At 42.5% G+C, this 15,770-nt stretch overlaps 1 non-coding gene across 1 annotated transcript; it reads left to right on the top strand.

Annotated features, from left to right (window-relative positions):
• The first annotated feature begins 14,843 nt into the window (after window positions 1–14,843).
• LOC145587080 (small nucleolar RNA R71) lies at window positions 14,844–14,949 on the top strand. The gene has a single exon (XR_014101122.1). It is a non-coding gene; the product is annotated as a small nucleolar RNA R71 (small nucleolar RNA).
• The last annotated feature ends 821 nt before the right edge of the window (window positions 14,950–15,770 follow it).

Consider the following 15,770-nt stretch of genomic DNA (forward strand, 5'->3'; position numbering starts at 1 on the left):
TTTTTTTAAAAAAAAAATAAACTTATAAAGAAACAAAAGCCATGAATATGTTAATGGGTTAGGCATGTCGTCAAACAAAATCCAACAACAATGTAACAATTATTTACATAACATATGATGAACCCACTTATAATATAAAAATAGTAGAATAATTATAATAACAATAGGATAAAAAGAATCAGAAGCACTAAAAATTTATTTGGGGTTAGAAAGTGATACTTTAGAAATGGTCACGGTTTTTTTTTAAAAAAAAAATGTACAGATTAAAGGGTCAAAATTTGATACTATTGACCAGGATATGTCAAACGACATGATTATTACATATGTCACTGGTAACAACATTTTTTTTTATTTTATGTTATTTTTGAAAGATACACTTACTACTATTATTAGACTAAACGATTATACAATTGGGATACGACAAAAATACGGATAAGATTTATCCCTTATAAAAGGGAGATTTCCCTTATCCGAAATCACCCTTTACCCGAAAAACACACCTCTTGCCTTTTCCTTTTCGGTTTCCATGGCTCTCGGCAACTAAAATCGTCAAGCTCCATCTCCGTTCGACGAGCATTTTCGAGTGCTAAATTTATATTTAGCTTTGATCATGGCGTTAGTGGTGCTACTAATGGCGTTAATGATTTTCATAATCATGAATAAATGACGACTTGAAGTTCTCGGCACGGAGTGTACAAGGTTCGAGTTATGCTTCGAATTAATCTCGTATTTTGTTCGTAAATTAGGAGTACAAATTGTAAGAGTTTTGTATACTCCAAAATTATAAATAAACACTACTTGAATTTGTCTCTTATGTCTAATTATTGCGGTTGTCGTTAGCAAAATCAGATCTTATTATTATATTTATGAAATTACACAAAATTTATTAGTGAATTAAAAGTAAAAAAATGGAAAATAGGGGATCAAAATTTAGTGTCTACAGTAACATGCATGTCTAAAATTGTAGCCACTCTTTTATTCTGCCATGTTGCCATTTTTGTTGAAAAACTTCTCCATCTTCCGCCTCTGGTATCATATTTAGTTCGTCTATCAGTCCTTGCCTAAAAAGGTATGATAAGACAGTATGATTGTTCCACTATCCACTTATCCAGATACCACCATACATCTCTTTTCTTGATCTATTAAATAATTTCTGGAAATCTGTTTGGTGAAGCAACTTTAAGTATACAATGATGTGGCCTCTATTGAAAACTTGGGTTACAGCTAGAGTAAGGAGATTCATGTTCTGCATTTAAACTCTCAAACATTGAGAGATGTGTAGTCAATGGTGCCTCTTCTTAGTTTTTGTGTGACATATCTTTTACCATTTGTAAATAGCAGAGCTCGTGAGCCTATTCAGCGGTAGTAAGTGTTAGTGACACCATAGTTGAAATAACATGTAGGAGTAGTTCTTGTATGATTTTGTCTTGCCTGAACTAAAAGAGGAAAAGAAAGTTCAACGGTACTGACATGGAGAGATCACAATGTCAGCAAGGTTCTGAAAGTTTGTTTAATCTACGGAGTAAGACTAGTGATTGTGATGAGGCAGTTAGTCAGATAAGAGTCTACAACATGCTGATTGTTATATCCTTTTAATGATGTTTCCTTGGTGTTCTTCGATGGGGCCAAGGTGTAGTTAGAAAGAGGAGCACAAACAAGCTTCTCTTTTAGTAATTCGAGCCCCAATATGCAACACAAGAAGCATTATTATGCCTTGCTGTTTTCCAACATCATTGTATACTCTATTAAATGATTCATTTGGTAATGGAATTTCCTTCATATCCAAAAAGGCTGCATACTTTATGGGTTGCTGAATATACAGTATATAGTAAAGTGCCAGCTGTTCTGGATGTTTTGGTGGTTAAGATTTGCCCAACCTTAGCCTTAACCAGTTGCGACTAAGGTGATATACTGATATATGTGTAAACTTTAGCTTATCTAAACCAGCTGATTTAACTTGCTGAATTTGTCTAAGGTTTTATGAACCTTTTTACTATTGTGTTGGTTCCGGTTTTACCCATTTATAGATGTTTCTCTCTCTGATCTTAAAATAAGCTCAACCTTTGGATACCTCCTTGGGTGATATAGAGGGCAAAGTGCAGAGTCCTACCTCCTACCTCAGATTAGTAGAGATGAATTTGCAAATGGTCCTTCTTTATTAATATAAAAGTAGTACTGGAGGTAAAATAATGAAAAGTAAAAACTCTCTTTTCTTGAGAAACTGCAGCACTTGCTTTTTCATGGCTTGCAAGACACAACTTTGACTACTTATCTCTTCAATCATGTACGGATAAAGATTATAAAAAGTTTTCAAGCCACATAACTGTTTTTCCTATGTTTTGGTGAAAATTTATGGTCAAAGCATTTGAAGTCTGACCTTGAAAAAGCAAAGTGTTGCAATTGTCTGTGGAGAAAATGTCAAATAACTCTAATAAGTCTCATGTGGATATCCACCCTTGACCACTTGTCACCCTTCCTCACCTACTAAGTATTCTCCTACAGTTGCATGGGCGGAAAATTTAGATTTGTAATCTTGGCTGGCAGTTTTGAAGGCAGTGTTGGGAGTAGGGCAGGAAGGGGAGAGAGACAGAGGGGGTTGGGTCTTACCTAGGGATAGGGGACGTTGGTGGGGTCCATGGTGACTGGAACTCTGTCATGGATATATTGTACATGTCATTATAATGTGGGGAATAGGGATGCCATACGCTCATACGGTTGCTCTCCTGCTTGGTAGTGAGGGTGAGTCCTGTTAGTGGCTTGGCCATTTTATGGTAGTATTATTGTATGAGCACATAATCAGGGTGCTATGAAGTGACAACATTGATAAATGGTTAAAATTATTAGTTCAACGTTGCCAGCTTGTGGGGTTATGTTTGTCTGCTTTAGGGTTAAAATGAGTCACAGGATATAAAGACCATATGTACTAACTATATAGATTATAGAATGTTGTATATGTTTGTTACATTTTATTGTTTGCTTGTGCTTCCCTTTCACAACCTAAATGGTATGATCTTCCTATTTCTCATTGTTTCTTGTCTACTTTGCAGTGTTGATCCTGCTGGGGCTTTGCGGATTTAAGATAAAGATTCGTGAGTTTACAAGTGTATATTTGAATTTGTTGGTTTCTGGGCTTTATCATTTATTAGATTTTGCAAACTCTCATATATGCTAAAGCAGAAGTCTTGATATATGTAAACTGGTGGTGAAAGTTGCAAGGTCTATGTTTTTGGATGTGGATTCGATCATTTGTTTGTCACGCATTTCATTATATTTTAGAACTTAGCGCATCAAATATAGGTTTTTGTAGAGGATGTTATCTTCCATTAAACAATCAGAATAAATTACTGTCATCTGCCGTTTTTACTAATTAGTGTTTTATCTATACGGAGGTTGATCAGCCTCGTCACATGCTTTTATGTTCACGTCATATACTACTCATAGTTGGAATTAAATGTCAAGGCAACATTTGATACGTATGGGTCTTTGTCTCTTTGATATCATCTGCTTGTGTTGTGGCCTTGTGGGTATACAACTCAACACCATAAATTAACGTTGCCCTTTTTCTTGTTTTTTTGGATCTTTTTTTTTGTAGTGAATGTTATTTATTTAATACTGTAATACGAAGGACATTGATGAGTGGCATTTATGCCACAATTTAATGTACTCTTTACGGGTTTTTCCCACCCATTTGTAGCTTGTTTGCCCCCTTTTCTCTCCTTTTTGTTCCTCTTTTCCTTGTTTGCCTTTCTCCTTGTTTTCTTTGTTTTTGTTTTGTAGGAACCAAGGCATTGGAAGAAGAGCAATTCACACCCAATCTCCCCTGTGTGCGGGCGCGCAGCACTGGGAGAACCCGCGCAGGATGGCTCCTTGGCAGAACACAAACAGAAGAATTGTGCGCCATGTGTGCGCTCCGTGTGCGGGCGCGCGACTGATGTGCGCGGGCGCGCAGCTCTGGGAGAACCCGCGCACAGCACAGCAACAGAAGCAGAACCAAAACAGAGTGTTGCGTGCGCCATGTGTGCGCCTTGTGTGCGGGCGCACACCCCTCAAGAGCGGGCGCGCAGTATTGCTGAGAGAAGGCGCGCATCCATGGGTCTCATCCTCCGTACCCACAGATCTGCGGGCGCGCAAGATCTGCGAAGGCGCACACCCAGCTTTTGCGCGGGCGCGCAGTATATTTGCGCGGGCGCGTACCGCTGAACTGCAGTTTGTTTTATTTCGTATTTTGTATGTTTTGGGGGGACCTATATATATAGGCCGTAGAGAAGTTTAGGGGATGTCGATCACTACTTAGAAACATTTTTAGCCCTAATCTAGTGAGAGAAACTTCATTAGTAGAGAGAGAAAGTGTGGATTTCCATTGATGAACTTGGATATTGAAGAAGGAGCTTGCTTGAACCTTTGTAAATCTTCATCTTCAATTAATGAGCAATTTCTTACTCTCTTTCTTTGCTTTTGTAAAAAAAAAAAAAGAAAAAAAAAAAAACAATCAAATCTATGTGGAACAACGAGGCTATCCCGACATCTCAACTATGCGTACTCTCTCCATAGGGTTGAAATCTATCTCCCTCCACCGTTTCCTTGATCACGCCCCTTTAGAGTCCAAGGGTCTTAGTTAGGGTTGTAATGTCATGGCTAAAGGTTAAGGTAGGGAATTAATTTGAAAACTTTGGTGGAGACTCCTAAGTGAAGCATAAGAGTGGCCATCTCTCAATAACAACATAAGAATCTAACCTAAGTTTCAAATCACAACCTTCAATACAAATTACATGACAATACTACTCTCTTTTTTTCTTTCTCAAGATTTTTATTACACTCAAAATTTTTTTCAAATTCCTATTTTTTTCTTTCCTCTCTTTTCTTTTTTTTTTTTTTTTTTTTATTTATTTTTTTTTTTTTTTGAAGATGCTTGGTTTTCATAGATCACAACTTCCTTGCCGAACCTTTTGCACACTTTTTTTTTTTTCACGAATAAACTTTCAAGACCTCATTCGAACCAAATTGCACAACTTTCTTGTTTAAAATAAAGACTCTCAAACCCGAACCTCACAAGCCGATGCTTCACTAACTACAAAGGTTGGTAGGACATAGGCCGCTAGGTTTGTAATGTGGTTTAACCAAGAAAGGGGAAATAAGGCTCAACATGGCTAGCAAGAAGGTACATGCAAAATAAAACCAAATTTGTAACAAAACACAAGGAAAACAAAGAAAAATGAGAAGAGATGCCCTCTTCCTCCTCTAGAGTTATATGATCACGGTCTTGGGAGCTAGATACCAACACAAGGATTAAGACACACATAGTTGAGGATCCAAAATGCCGCTCGACAAAAGTGATGGAGGCTTGAACAATAAACGCTCACATGGGATATGAATTTAAGCAATTACCAACCAAAGGAATCCTATTCACTACGGAGAGCAACACCATCTTACCACTTTCCCGTGAACTAGGGGTTCAAACGTCCTCAAGAGTTCTAAACCGGGCTACCTTAGCTTAAAATGTGTCTAGTTCAACCCTAAGCACTCTCAAACCGTGAAGACCCTCTTCAACTAGGAAGGTAAGCATTCAAAAATATGTCATAACAAAAGCATATAGGTCCACATTTCCAAATGAACGAGCAAATTCTCAATTTCCAAAAATTATTTTCTCTTGTCATGATTATGAATGTCACAAAAAGGAAGAAGAAAAACAACCCACAAGGGAAAAAGGAAGAAATCAAAACGGTTCATAAGAGAGGCATGTAGATCACATAAATCCCAATCGACATACAATGATCGTTGAATACAACATCAACGATCCCAGGTTCCTTAGAACCAAATCAAACAACCTCGAACCATTCAACTTCTTCCTAATCTAAACTAAACTATGCAACCATTCAAATATTTAAAGAGTTGAGAAGGGAAATTTGTCACCCAAATATGCTTAGAGAACGCAAGTCCACTATCAATGAAGCTCCATTGCTTGGAAAACTTTGGGGGACGCGCCAATAAGCCCTACAAAATGTCAAAATCCAACACAACTCGGCAAATGTTTGGTTAGTAGCAAGAGAAATATATACAAAGCAAAAATAACACAAGAAAAAGTTTGGATTAAAGGGGAAATTGGATTTTTGAAAAGAAAGGGAGCCAAAAACAACACAAGGTTTCATTAAAACATCATCATCATCATTTTGTTGAAAAGAGAGGAGGGAATTTTCCAAAAAGACACCTATTGGCCCAAAATCACGCCCCATAAAAACAAAGCCCTTAAATGGAACAATAAACAAGCACCCCCCCACACTAGAACGGAAAACCGTCCTCGGGTTGAACAAAGTGGAGAATGGGGTGGGAGGAAGGGCTAAACTCGGCCCGAGGGCCCTAGTCCTCCATGTGAGAACTAGAGCTCTCTCCATAAGGACGCCACTCGTAGTCGACGTCGATAGGAGGGCCATGGGGGTCCCAACCACCGGTGTAACCCGGTGGAAAACCACGGTTCCGGTATAACTCTTGCTGGTAATCCGGAAGAGGGTCATAGGGAGGGGGCATCTCAAGGGGCTCGGATGTGTACATGGGGTAGTTGGGGTCCCCACGGTAATCACACCCCCCCGGTGCCTTGTAATCATACCCCTCAGAGGTGGGGTAGTTCACTCGGGGGGTCCCTTGAGATGAAGGCCCGGACCAATAGGGCCAAACCGGTTGACGGGGAGTGCCGTCAGAATGCGGTTCCTCGTAAGAAGGAACCGGCCCCTGTTGGGGCGGAAAATACGGATAGTTCACCGGTGGGGTAAAATGTCCTTGGTTTACATGCCAATCATAAATGTTGGCATTGTAAACCGAGTACCCATCGGAGGCCTCCGTCAACCGGTTTACCTGCATTGACAGGTTTTGGAAAGCTTGCTCAAGGTTAAAAGAAGAAGAGGAAGAGGCCATACCTCCCTCACTAGAGGAGGGGACGCGCAAACCTTGGGATCCCTCCCCATGCTGGAAACCTTGAAGTTGAAATCCTTGTTGTTGTTGTTGCTGACGAAATTGCTGTTGCTGAAATTGTTGTTGCTGCTGGAATTGTTGTTGTTGTTCTTCTTGTTGTTGTTCTTCTTGTTGTTGATGTTGATGCTGCTGATGCCGCTCACGGATGATCATATTTCGCTCACCTCCAAGAGCGTTAGGAAGGACACCATTGTCCTTAGGAACCTTCCACACATTCCTTGCGTTCCTCTCAAAGGAAGTGCGGCTCGGAAATGGAAGAATGCAATGGTGCTCCCTCTCAACGCACCAATCATGGAAGTTGTTCACATCGTCGGTTGGTTGGATGAAAACCGACTTCCTCATATAGGAGATATCCACGAATATGTCTCTTTCTCTTCCCGCCCTTGTACAAAAAGGGAAGAGAACCTCACCCCCTAACTTCGAGGCGATCCTTGAAATCATCCCTCCTAAGGCAATCTCTCCCGTCTTGTTCCCATTCTTGATTGCCTCGCAACAAAGCACAAACCAATACCCCATGTTGAGCCGCCCACTCAACTCCTCCTTTGTGGCGACCCAAAGAGTGAAAAGCTCCTCGTGAGAGAGTTTACTCAAGTCTTGCTTACTAAACACCGCAAACCCCAAGATGCGGTGAAGGATGCGGAGTACCGGGTGGATGATTTGGCTTGCCACCGAGTACCGAGTACTAAACTCCTCCGAATCGGTAATTGTCCGCCACCAACGGAAAGCATCGTACTCGGGGAAGAGCTCGGTGGATGGGGCAAGAAGGTCGGCGTCGGGGTTAAAGTCTAAGAGTTCATTTAGACGCCGAAGAGAGACGACATGGCGGGCATTGAAAAGTTGGAAGGAGATTTGGAATTCGTTGTTTCCAACGGGTTCCTTCTCAAAGGAAGCGAGGAACTCGTAGGTGGGTTCTTTGAAGGTTGGGTATTGGTGATTGATGAACTCACTCATCCCAAGATTGTCGAGAAGGGACCGAAGGTCCTCATCTATCCCCAAATCACGCATTGAGCGTTGATAGTAGTGTCGGGTGGGGTTAAGCTTGCGTTTGAGGAGTGTTTGATGGAAGGGTGCATGGTGTCGGTTTACAAACTTTAGAGTGGGAAGAGAGGATTGTGTTTGGTTTTGATTTTGGGAGGAGGGTTGAGGCTCGTCAACTGACATTCTAGGCTCCTTTCTACTCCTTCTCCTACCGCTCGTCTTTACCAACTTACTCAACAACCCAAGAAAACCGAGAACACCAGGGAGTGACTCCAACACTCAGAAATACCAAAACCTTCCCACAACAACAACAACAAGAGAAACCTTTGATTCTGGTACCTGAAAAGGGGTTAGGAGCAACAACCTTTCCAGACACAAATATCACAAGCAAGAAACAACTATGAATAACGAAAATCCAGGCCAAAATTCACAATACTCAATCGCTAAATGAAGAATCACTAGGCAAGTTTCAAAATCAAGCATCAAAACTTTCAATCAACATGCATTTTCAATCCTCATACATTAACAATTTTCAATGCTCAAAATCAAACTAGTGATTATACACACAATTCTCAATATTCAAGCCAAGTAATTGCTAGCCAAGATTCATGAGAACAACAATTGTCATCAACAATACACACAAATCACCAAGAAAATCCCAACAAAAACCACAATTATAAGCTAAACTTTCTCAAAATCACACAAAATTCATGCAAGTTCAATTTTTTTGCTTAACAATCCTAAAACATGGTATTATCTAGTGAATTAAAGCTACAAAGTAGTCAAAGTTTAGGATTATACCACAATTGAAGAGCATGAAGACCACCACGACCACTCACGCACCACCACTTTGGCCACCAAGGAGCAATTCCGAAATTGGTGAAAAATGGGTGATTTTGAGAGGGAAAAGTGATAAATTTGTGAGGAAATTGAGGGAATGTAAGGGATTTGTTAAGATTTCAAGGAAACAAGTGAGATTAGAGGTGATTTGGGAAGTTAGGGTTTGTGTTTTTGAGGAGAGAGAGTGAGAATCGTGAGGAGGTGAGGATGAAATGAGGATGAAATCGGGAAAAATGAGATTTTAGCCCCGATAAACCCAGATCTGCGCGCCCGCGCAGGTATACTGCGCGCCCGCGCAAGTTGACTGCGCGCCCGCACACAAGGCGCACACACGTCGCGCAAAACATTCTGCCAGAATCTGAAATTTTGCCTGCACACCTGCGCGGGTTCTCTCAGGCCTGCGCGCCCGCGCAGCTTTTATATGTGCGCCCGCACAGATGTCGCACACACGTCGCGCAAAACTTTCTGGAATTTTGCCTTCCATCCTGCGCGGGTTCTCCCAGGCCTGCGCGCCCGCACATCCTTTGTGTGCGCGCCCGCGCACATGTCGCGCAGATGTCGCGCAAAACTTTCTGGAATTTGAGCTTCCCTGTGTGCGGGTTCTCCCAGGCCTGCGCGCCCGCGCACAGGGTCTTCATCAAATCCTCTTGTGTAAGGCTCCTCGCTCACTTTCAAGTCTCCAAACCTCAACTTAGCTCCAAACATAACACCAAACGGCCTACAAAAAATAGTCATGTATCATGCTAGACGCACCGTTTATCAAAGACTCAATTATAATCAAAAACTCAAAAATCCCAATAATCCAAAGTTGTAAAATGAAAAACTAACAAGAAAAGAAGAAAGTAGAAGAGGGTTAGAAACTCGGGTTGCCTCCCGGAAGCGCTTTTGGTTAGCGTCGTTAGCTCGACGTTCTTCGAGATGATTAAGGAGGGTGGAATTGACGATGCACATCAATTAGAGTAACTGAAATTGGTTCATCACTTGGGGATCCTTCAAAATAAGGCTTGAGACGGTGGCCGTTGACTTTGAAGGGGGAGTGCCCATCTTGGAAAATTTCATAAGCACCATATGGAAACACCTCCGTAACAATGTAAGGCCCACTCCATCTTGATCGGAGCTTGCCCGGGAAGAGTTTCAACCTTGAATTGAAGAGGAGCACCTTTTTCCCTTTCACAAAATCTTTCTTGATGATTTGAGCGTCGTGCCATGCTTTTGATCTTGCCTTATACATGCTTGCATTCTCATAAGCACTCAACCTCAATTCCTCTAGCTCATGTAACTCTAAAAGTCTTTGCTCCCCCGCACTATGGAGATCAAGGTTGATTTGCTTGATCGCCCAATGAGCACGATGCTCCATCTCCACGGGCAAATGGCAATTCTTCCCATATACAAGCTTGTAGGGGGTGGTCCCAATTGGCGTCTTGAAAGCGGTCCTATAAGCCCATAGAGAATCAATGAGCTTAGAGGACCAATCCTTCCTCGTTCTGGCAACTGTTTTCTCCAAGATCACTTTGAGCTCTCTATTCGTGACCTCCGCTTGACCACTTGTTTGGGGGTGGTAAGCAAGCCCCCGCTTGTGAGATACCCCATATTTCTCAAGTAGTCGCACGAAGGTGTGGTGTTTGAAATGCGACCCCCCATCACTAATAATTGCCCTCGGAACACCAAATCTTGGGAAAATCACTTTCTTGAAGAGGTTGACCACCACTTTTGAGTCATTTGTTGGAAATGCCACGGCCTCCGCCCATTTGGACACGTAGTCAACGGCTACCAAAATATATTTGTTCCCATTGGAGGAGACAAAAGGCCCCATGAAATCTATCGCCCATACATCGAAAACTTCAAGCTCAAGGATGGGGTTTTGTGGCATTTCATCCCTTCTCGAAATATTCCCCACCCTTTGACATCTATCGCAGGTCTTGACAAATACCCATGAGTCCTTGAATAAGGAAGGCCAAAAGAGCATTGATTGGAGAACTTTTGAGGCGGTTTTCTGAGCACTCATATGCCCACCACAAGGAGAGGAATGACACATGTGGAGAACACTTTGAAACTCTTCATCGGGAACGCATCTCCTCAACAACCCATCAACCCCTCTCTTCAACAAAATCGGTTCATCCCAAATATATCTCTTTGCCTCGTGCTTGAGTTTTCGACGTTGTTGTGAAGTGAAATCCGGAGGTATGGCACCACAAGCCAAGTAATTCACAATATCCGCATACCATGGAGCCGACTTCACCTCAAGAACGTATAGCACATCATCCCTTAAAGCATCCTCAATTGGCAAACCATCATCCTTGAACCTTGCACTGCCCAACCTTGAAAGGTGATCCGCTACCACGTTCTCGGCACCCTTTTTATCTCTCATTTCATAGTCAAAGTCTTGGAGAACTAAAACCCATCTCAACAACCTTGGTTTAGCTTCCTTCTTCCCTATCAAATATTTGAGAGCCGAATGGTCGGTGTACACAATTGTCCTAGAACCAATGAGGTAGGTTCTAAACTTCTCAAATGAGTGAATAACCGCTAAGAATTCCTTCTCGGTGGTTGTGTAGTTTCGTTGAGCGTCGTTGAGAGTTTTGGACAAATAATGTATGACATGAAGCTTCCCATCCTTTCGTTGCCCAAGAACCGAACCAATAGCCTCGTCGCTTGCATCGCACATGAGCTCAAATGGAAGAGACCAATCCGGGCCTTGGACAATAGGGGCGGTGCAAAGGGCCTCTTTCAACCTGCAAAAAGACTCATGACAAGCATCATCAAATATAAACTCTTTATCTTGTTGCAATAGGGATGTGAGAGGTTTTGCAATCAAAGAAAAGTCTTTTATAAAACGCCGATAGAACCCGGCATGGCCAAGGAAAGACCTCACTTCCCTCACGTTGGTGGGGGGAGGAAGTTTCTCAATGACCTCTACCTTGGCTCTATCAACCTCAATGCCGGCATGGGAAATTTTGTGCCCAAGAACAATCCCACTTTCTACCATAAAATGGCACTTTTCCCAATTTAGCACGAGGTTAGCCCTCTCACATCTTTCTAAGCAACGAGATAAATTAGATAGACAGTCTTCATAGGTGGCTCCTCCAACGGAGAAGTCATCCATAAAGACCTCTATCTCATCCTCAATCATATCACTAAAAATGGACATCATACAACGTTGGAATGTTGCGGGAGCATTACAAAGCCCAAAAGGCATCCTACGATACGCATAAGTACCGTAGGGACAAGTGAAAGTCGTCTTCTCTTGATCCTTGGGGTCAATCGGGATTTGGAAAAACCCCGAATAACCATCAAGAAAACAATAGAAGGAATGCTTTGTAAGCCTCTCCAACATTTGATCAATGAACGGTAATGGAAAATGATCTTTGCATGTACTTGTGTTGAGTTGGCGATAGTCAATGCACATGCGCCAACCGGTTACAAGCCTAGTGGGAACTAGTTGATCATGATCATTTTTCACTACCGTCATTCCCCCTTTCTTAGGCACAACTTGCACGGGAGATACCCAATCACTATGAGCAATTGGGTATATAATTCCCGCATCAAGAAGCTTAGCCACTTCCTTCCGCACAACCTCTTGCATGGAAGGGTTAAGCTTCCTTTGCCTTTGCCTAACGGGTTTGGCATCTCCCTCTAGATCAATTTTGTGCATGCATAAGGAAGGACTTATACCTTTGATGTCATCAATGGTATAGCCTAAAGCTTTCTTGTGCTTTTTCAAAACATTGATCAAGAGGGAGGTTTGCTCCTCCGTTAGGTTGGAATTAACAATCACGGGGAAAGACTCATTAGAACCAAGAAATACATACCTCAAGCCCAAAGGTAGAGGTTTCAAGTCTACCTTTGGTGCTCCCTTACCATTGGTGCCCTCTTCTCTTTCCTCAACTTGAAAGAGGTCATGGGTGTGAAAAGCCTCCTCCTCCATGCTCTCATCCATGCACTTGCTCTTGCTCTCCTCTAGCAAATCCTCATAGAATTGAATGTCGTCCTTGCGAACACCTAGCTTAGAATCATTCAACAATACATTCTCTAGGGGATCGTTAGAAGCATACAAATGGGAACGAGAGAATTCACTAAGCATGGAATCTAGAACATCTACTCTAAAGCATTCACTACTTGAGGAAGGTTGTTGCATGACACTATTTAAATCAAACTCGATTGAGTCATTGTCAATTTTCAAAGATATTTTGCCTTCCTTCACATCAATAATGGCCCTAGAGGTGGCTAAGAACGGCCTACCCAAGATAATAGGAATCCTTTCATCCTCATCCATTTCTAGCACGTAAAAGTCCACGGGGAATGTAAACTTCCCTACCCTAAGGGGGATGTCCTCCACCTTCCCCATGGGAAATTTAATAGACCGATCCGCTAGTTGGAGAGTGGTGTTGGTGGGGGAAAGGGTTCCTACATTGAGCTTTTGGTAGACGGAGTAGGGCATGAGGCTCACACTCGCTCCTAAATCACATAAAGCTTTGTCAAACTCAATCCCATTGATAGAACAAGGAATGGAAAAACTACCCGGATCCTTCAACTTAGTGGGAAGTTTGTTGGAAAGGATTGCACTACAATTGGCGGTCAAGCTCACCGTTTCACACTCCCTTCTCCCACTCAAAAGATCTTTCAAAAACTTAGAGTAATGGGGCATTTGTTTCATAGCATCTATAAAAGGGAGGGAAACATGCAAGTTCTTGATCACATCCAAAAACTTCCCAAATTGAGCATCAAGCTTAGCTCTCACAAATCTTTGGGGAAAAGGTAGCCTCTCCTCTCTAGGTTGGAGATTTAGGGGCAAGGGGGTGGTCTCTTTTTCCTTTTGCACCTCAACATCCCTCTCCCTCTCAACATTAGAAGGTTCCTTGGTTCTCTCACTCCCCCTCTCCAACTCTACTTCATTTCGAGGTTCTTCCTCAACTAAGGGGTCACTCCCTACTACCTTTCCACTCCTTGTTGTCACGGCATACAAAGGTTTTGGGTTGACTCCTTGACTAGGGATAGAGGAAGAAGAAGAAGAGGAAGAATTGGAAGCAAGTTGGGCAATTTGGGTTTCAAGCATTTTCATATGAGCATTGGTTCACTTCTTTTCTTCCTCATTCCTCTTCTTTTCCTCCTCATGCATCTTCATGATGGCATCTAGCTTAGCCATCACGGGATCATTAGGAGGGGCCTCAATTTGAAGAGGTTGTTGAGGTGGAGGAAGTTGGGATTGATAGAAACCCGGAGGCCTATTGGTTTGGGCATAGTTAGAAACATTTTGGCCCCTATTGCCTCCGGCTCCTTGGTTGGGAACACTACCTTGTCGATTATTTCCCAAGTTACCTTGATCACCAAAATTTTGATTTTGATGGTCTTGGTATCGGGAGTTGGGTTGTTGGTTTTGGTAGCCATACCCTCTTTGGTTAGAGTAGCCTCTTCCATTGAAATTGGAAGGGCCTCCCCCACCATGATATTGGTTACCATAACCACCACCACTTTGATTCCAACCACGGTTTCCACCTTGATTCCAATTCCCCATTTGATTAGGGTTTGGCCTCAAGTTCCCTACATTTTCCATTCTAGGAGAAAAATTCATGGCATTGACATCTTCTACACTATCATCATGTTCATAGGGAGGGGGTTGAACTTCACAAACATACACACAATGGGAGGTATCATGATCATAGGTTTCACAATTTGAGCAAAACATGCATCCTTGAGGCATTTTATTATAAGAAGAGGGGGAAGAAGTGGCCATACCATTGCCTCCCTTGGTTGAAGGGGAGGTATTACCATGAGGATTGGACCTTTCTTTCATCATTTCATCCATTTGCTTGGCCATCTTGGAGATTTGGGAAGAAAGGTTGTTGATTGCGTTGGCTTGCTCCAATGCATAGACACCTTTGCTAGAAGTGGCCTCCCTTTCTCCTTCGTACCAATCATCATAGTGCTTTGCGGCCTCCTCTATGATGCATTCCACTTCATCCTCTCCCTTGTTCATGATTGGACCGCCGGCGGCGGCATCTAGGCTTGTTCTCCCTTGAGGTGAGAGACCTCCATAGAAAGTGTGGATGAGTTGATACTTGGGTATCCCATGATGTGGGCATTGGCGTTGAAGCTCCTTGTACCGGTCCCATGCCGCACTTAGAGTCTCACCACTCTTTTGACGAAAGCCTTGGATCAACGATCGAGCCTCGGCGGTCTTCCTATGGTTATAAAATCTCCTCAAGAAAGCCGTAGTCACTTGGTCCCAAGTTGTGAGAGAGTTAGGGGGCACCTCCTTCTCTAGCCATTCTAGACCTCTCCCAATTAAAGAAAATGGAAACATCTTGAGACGGATGTACTCTTGAGTCACCCCGTTGGCTTTGATTGTGTCACAATATTTCTCAAATTCTTTTAAATGCTCATGAGGGCTCTCAAATTTCCCACCCGAGAATTGTTTCCTCTCTATCAAAGCAATCAAATTGGGCTTGATTTCGAAGTTGTTGGCTTGAGTGGTAGGAGTTAGGATCCCACTTTGGGCTCTAAAGGTTTCGGGAGCCCCAAGACGACTCAAAGGTGTATTCTCTCCCATTTTAGGACCGTCTTCACCTCCGGACTTAAAGTTTGAAAAGGGGTTGATATCGGGACTTGATAGCGAATTAGGGCTATCTAAGTCTTCACTTGAGGGTGAAGATGGTGGAGTATCTTCCAATTCTCTTACTCCTTCTTTCGTTGGGGTGTAAGAATTTCTACTCCTCGCTCTCGCTTCTCTTCGAAGTAAGGACAAAGATCTTTCTAACTCCGGATCAATGGGGACCAAAGACCTTGAGCGAGTTCGTCCTCTGTTCATACAACAAAGCTAAGGAGAACGTAAGCACTGACAAGTAACAAGAAGTAACAAATACTAAAAGACAAGGAATGAGATAGTCTCAAATGAAGTAGTGAAAAATTAATGGAAGCCGTCTCCCCGGCAACGGCGCCAAATTTGACAAGGTAATAATCGCGTCGTCAAACGACTACACCTCAATCAAATA

Source organism: Chenopodium album, chromosome 16 (assembly GCF_948465745.1).
Source record: "Chenopodium album chromosome 16, dcCheAlbu1.1, whole genome shotgun sequence".
NCBI lineage: Eukaryota > Viridiplantae > Streptophyta > Magnoliopsida > Caryophyllales > Amaranthaceae > Chenopodium > Chenopodium album.